General features: G+C 42.4%; 1 pseudogene; it reads right to left on the reverse strand.

Moving 5' to 3' along the window:
* Positions 1 to 772: 772 nt before the first annotated feature.
* LOC123811913 lies at positions 773 to 1,322 on the reverse strand (annotated as a pseudogene).
* Positions 1,323 to 5,753: the final 4,431 nt, after the last annotated feature.

Here is a 5,753-nt window from a genome sequence, read left to right on the forward strand (position 1 = left end):
TCCTGCTTGGTTGTTTTCTTCCTTCTGGTCCACTCTATTGTTTTGAGTCCCAGTTTCCTTCCCTTCACTATTGGTTCTCTGTGCATCTTCCTTCATCTCTTTTATGGTAACCTGCATTTTTTTCTTCTAATTTGCACCCAAAATCAACCAATCCTGTGAGCTTCCTGACCACCAGTGTTTTGAACTGTGCATCTGATAGATTGGCTATTTCTTGGTCTCTCAAAAAGACGAGTCCTGGGGGACTGATCTGTTCTTCTGTTGGAGACATGTCTCTCTCTCTCCCCGCCCCCCAGTCTGGTCTCTCTTGTTACGGTGAGGGGTGGAGCCTTAGGTGTTCACCTGGGCTGGGCACCCCAGTTGCTAGATTGTGACATTGTATGTGCGGGCGGGGGCGGGGGCGGGGGCGGGGGTGGGGGGAACAATGGCGGTAGCTCCATTCTCCTGGTATCTCAGTCCCTTCTCTGGGATCCTGGGTTGCGAGCTCTGCCCTGGTCCACAATGCCGCCTCACTGGGTCCGCTAGCCTCCATTTGCATATTCAGGGTCCACCGCTGCATCCTACCAGTCTGGATCAATGGGTCTACTTCAACTTCTTGGCTGTCCGACTTCCATTCAGATAAATTCTCTGTCAGTTCTGGGTGTTATTCTGGCTCTAAATTTTTGTTCTAATCTTGGTTGTATGTGGAGGTACGGTGCGTCCACCTATGCCTCCATCTTGCTGGAAGTCCCAGTTGTTAAATGATTTTTAATTGAAATATTTTCCTTTGTAATTCTTAGCTAGCCATGCATTCCACTGTACCACTGTTGATGTCATCTATGATGTTACCAGGCTGGCAGTCATTGACATTGCAGCCCACAGACTGGACAGTCCCCAGGATCTCTTTAATGGTTCCAGAACATTCTCTAGCTAAAGATTCGTGCCATATCTATCAGGCAATATTGGCAATCTCATCAAAAGTGATATTTCCACTGTGCTTAATGTTTTTTTGTTGTTGTTCTTTCTGTCTTGTGATGAGTCTTTGAAGACTTTGATGATCATGGCAGAGGCAGAAGGCACTACCTGAATCTGAGCCTGTTTTAAAAGGTCAGTTTCATTGTAATCCTCAGACCCTTCCAGTCACTGGTTGCTTTGGCAATGTCATCACCAACCTTTCTCGGAGACAGGCCCAGGGGGCCAATCTTGGGGGCCAGGGAAGATGTGGCACCAACTTCCCTGCAAGTGCATCTCAGGTAAATGACTTTGATCTCATTGGGGATGAACTTCAGCAGCATGATGGAGGTGGCTGGTGACAGATGAACCCAAAGTTGGGATGACCAAAGAAAGGTGCACCTTCAATTCCCCTGAGCCAAAAGCCAAAAAGCTGCCTTCAATTTTGAATAATAGCCTTGCTGGACAGAGTAGTCTTGGTTGAAGTGTTTGATTTTCATCACTTTGAATACTTCGTGTCAATCCTTTCTGGCCTGAAGTGTTTCTTTTGAGAAAGCAGTTGACAGCTTTATGGGAGCTCCTTTGTACATAACCAATTGTTTTTCTCTTTCTGCTTTTAAGAATCTCTTTTCTTTTAATCTTTGGCATTTTAATTCCAATGTGTCTTATTTGGGCCTCTTTGAGTTCCTCTTTACTGGAACTCTGTGCTCCCTGAACTTGTGTGACTTTTCCTTCACCAGGTTAAGGAAGTTTCCAACCATTGTTTCGTGAGTTTTTCTATCCCTTGTTCACTCACTTCTCCTTCTGGAACCCATATTATATGGGCATTTTTACACTTGATGTTTTCCCAGAGGTCCGTTAGACTTTCCTCATTTAAAAAAAATTCTCCTTTCTTTTTGGTGCTCTGCTTGGGTGCCTACTGTTATCTTGTCCTTTAAATCACTGATTTGATCCTATGCGTTATCTAACCTGCTTTTGATTCTTTCTAGTATATTCTTCATTTTAGATATTGTATTCTCTGTTTCTGACTGGTTCCTTTTATGAGCTTTTTTTTTTTTGCCCTTTTTGCTCATTATCTCTTAATTTAAGTTCTCAGTGAGGTCATCCATTCTTCCAGTGAGGTCCTTGAGCATCTTTATACATTGTTTTAAACTCTGGTTCTGGTGTTTGGTTGCTTCCATTTCATTTAATTTTTTTCAGGGGGTTTCTCTTGTTCTTTCATTTAGAGCATATTTCTTTGTCTCCCCATTTTGTCTCTGTATATTAGGTAAATTTGCTATGACTCCCAAACCTGTTGTGATTATTTTATAATGAAGGTGTCTTGTTGGGCTCTGTGGCACAATCTTCTAGATCATCTGAGCACCATGATGCAAAAATATTTCTTCAGGGTTATGTGCACCGCCTGATGTAGTTGAGTCTTGAATGCTGTTGTCCCTTTTGTGGGTGAAATTAACCCTTCAGACTGTGTGATTATAAAGGTAAACCTAGATCACCATTTAAGACACTGTGCTGAGGCTGTCCCCTGAGGCAACATTGTTCCCAGCAGGGTCTGGTGCCTTCCAGAATCCCCTTTGGATGTGCTGCTGTAGTTACAAACTGGGCTGAGTTCTTTTGTGGTTTGAAGCCCACAACTGGTTGTATTGGTTCTGGGTCCATTTGGGCAGTGTTCAGGTACAGGTCACTGTCAGATGTTGAGTATAACTGGCCTTGGGCTATCTGTCTGGAACTACTATGGTGTTCACTATTTATGACTGCATTTACTTCACCTGAGTATATGTCAGAGGTTCTAATCTGTGTGTAAGTGTTGGCTTCCTCCAGCTTAGACATGGCAGCAGATCTTTAAGATGACTGAGGCTCCCAGAGGTCTGCCTCCACCTGTCATTTTCTCTGCTTTCACCTGAGGTTGCTAGGTCTTCCTCCAGAGCCTTCTGAAGAAAGACTTTAGAGTGGGCCCTGGCTGACTGCTGCCCACAGAGCCTTCCACAGGTTGGGAGCTCAGTAGGGTAGGGCAACCAAGGTAAGGAAGTCAGGGATAGTGAGTTCCCTACTTGGGAGTTACATGGTCAGGCATTCAATTAGGGAAATATGGCCTCTTTTCCAGAGCTAAACCACTCATTTTCTTTCAAAATCTTCAACTCTAGTTCCTTTAGGAGGAGCACACTGTGGGGAGGGATCCAGTTGGGTGGAGTAGTATCCCCTCTGCGGGAGCAATTTCAGCCACCCAGACTCAGAGGGATAGATCAAAAGAGTTTCCTGTTGGGGATGATACTGGCTCTGCCCACAGGAAACTATTACAAACAAGAAACTAGTTTTTTAACTACTATATATTTGAATGGTCAGGATAGGATTGGATATCTTAGGGAAATCTTAGTGTTTTAACCCAATGAAAGTCTATTAACATTCATGTCAGAGTGTAGCTGTGAAAGTCTGGGGCCCTCCTTCCTCCTATGGCCATAGTATCTGGTACATGTGGCCTCCAAAATAGCCAGGGAAGAAAGAAAGAGAGAATGGAGGAGCATGGTAACAGATTTCTATGAGCTGGACCTTGGCTAGAAAAGCCATGTATCTATTAGATACAACATGGTCTTGTGGTATAATTATAAGGAAAATGTTTGGTGACCCATTGTGTGATACCAGATGCATGCTTTTGGAATCATTGCTCTAGAGGTTTAATGCCTTCAGGACAGGCATCATTTTGACTGACAGCATGTAAAGGATCCCTGAAGAATACTGTGGTCTTTTCTCTCAGACTTTCTCCCAAGGATAAGGCTCCATCTGGCCTTGGAGCCTGGCTTTCTTCATGGAGCCAGGGAGAACCTATACTTACACTATAATCAATCATATGTACCTCTGCTAAAAATAGGAATATTGGGAAGATGACATGCCAAAAACACTTTTACATTTTTTATTTCATCACAGACAAAATTCAATAGGAGTAATTGAGTCTATGACTTTAGATTTCTCCACTAGAAATCAGGTAGGTGGGTAGGAATGGGAGAATTATGGTTCTGTATATGAAGAGACCAGATGGAATCCTTAAAAAACTGACATGGCTGATGCATTAACATAGTCAACCTATGGCTGGTATCATTTAGAGTCTGGACACATAATGAAGAGAGAAAACCAAAGATGACATTAGTGGTAAATGCTTTATCTTTTCCTAGAAACAAAACAGGCTTGGCGTGGTTGGTGCATCAAGACATAAATAGCCTAAAACACACGCTAATATTTTACACAGATCAATCAATAACTACTGAGCACATATGATGCTATTATGCTTCCTTAAAGTGTACTTAAAGCTTTTTTACATTGAGTGGTGTTCCTAAGGGAGAATGAGAGCTGCTGGGCATGTGGCAAATAAACAGAAAGTGAGGGATGGGTGATAAAAAATTAGAAAAGGTGCTGTGTATATCTGGAATCTGAGGTACTTGGGAGGCTCTCCTGGGTTCAGAGCAGGCCTAGTGTAGTCAATCTGAGATGGGTCTTGGGCTGTTGCCAACACTAGTCTAGGTTTTGTCCAACAGAGGTGGCTGTAGAGGGAGAAGATCCAGGCAGGGCTAGCTCTAACCACCAGGATTGGAGGCAAAGCTTGTTTTAATGTTATAACAGGCAAAGAACACCCACTTTGCAGCCAAAACCTGTTTCTGCCACTCTGTGACCCTGTACAAGTCATCCTCCACCTCAGAAAGTCCTGCTTCTTCCACTGTGGCCAGGATTAGAGTAAGGCCTGGACACTATGGCCTTAAGGCACAGTGGGTTGGAGCTGTCCCTGGTACTAGTGTTTGTTTTTTTCTGAGCACTTCTACCTCTTTTTTAATTTATTTTTTTAAAATATAAAATTGATTATGCTAATATAGTTGTCCCAATTTATCCCCCTTTGCCCCTTTTTACCCAGTACCCCCATTCCCTCCAGCAATCCCCCTCCTTAGTTCATGTACATGGGTCATGCATATAAGTTCTTTGGCTACCCCATTTCCTATACACTGTCCTTAATATCCCACTGTCTATTTTGCACCTACCAATTTGTGCTTATTAATCTCTGTACCTTTCTCCCCATTCTTTCTTTCCCTTCCCCTTCCCAACTGATAACCCAAATGATCTCCATATCTCTGATTTTGTTCCTGTTCTGCTTGTTTGCTTAGTTTTTTTTTTAATCTAAGGTAAAACTAAAGGAGTTCATCATCATGAATCCATTATCATATGAAATGCTAAAGGGAATTATATAAAAAAAATAAGATCAAAATGATGAACATCAAAATGGCAGTAAATTCACTACAGTTCCACCTTTTCCAGCCAGTCTTTGTTGCCCAGCTCCAGACTTGCTGCCCTGAGGTCAGAGACAATGCTGTTTGTCTCCCATCTCAACTCAAGGCTTAGCCTACTCAACTGAAAATGAGAAATTATTCATTATCAATCTACCTCAGCAGGTTTAAAGATTAAACATGGTAATGCATGTGAAGTATGAACACATTATAGCACAGAAGGTACTCACAAAATACTAATGATTTTTACCTTGTTACTTATGTAACCAGAATCCCAAAGCTAACAGAAGAGGGTGTTTCCAATAGCATGGTCATAATTATTGAGTGTGTTCAGTGTGAGAAAGGACAGAAAAACTATCATTGAGAAACAAACACCTACTTTCTCTCCAGCAGGGACAGCTATGAGGAGAAAAGAAGGTGGACCTTCCAGACACTTGTCTTTTTTCTTCCAAAAATATCCCCTCATTCATTGCAGATAATTATGTTTCTTTGCCTATGGCTGAGCAGTCTTTACTAAAGTGTCTGCTGAAAGACCTGCTGTCTCCCTATCATTGAATAGGTAAA

Source organism: Phyllostomus hastatus, unplaced genomic scaffold (assembly GCF_019186645.2).
Source record: "Phyllostomus hastatus isolate PE091 unplaced genomic scaffold, TTU_PhHast_1.1 phas_scaffold_78, whole genome shotgun sequence".
In the NCBI taxonomy this organism is placed as follows: Eukaryota; Metazoa; Chordata; class Mammalia; order Chiroptera; family Phyllostomidae; genus Phyllostomus; species Phyllostomus hastatus.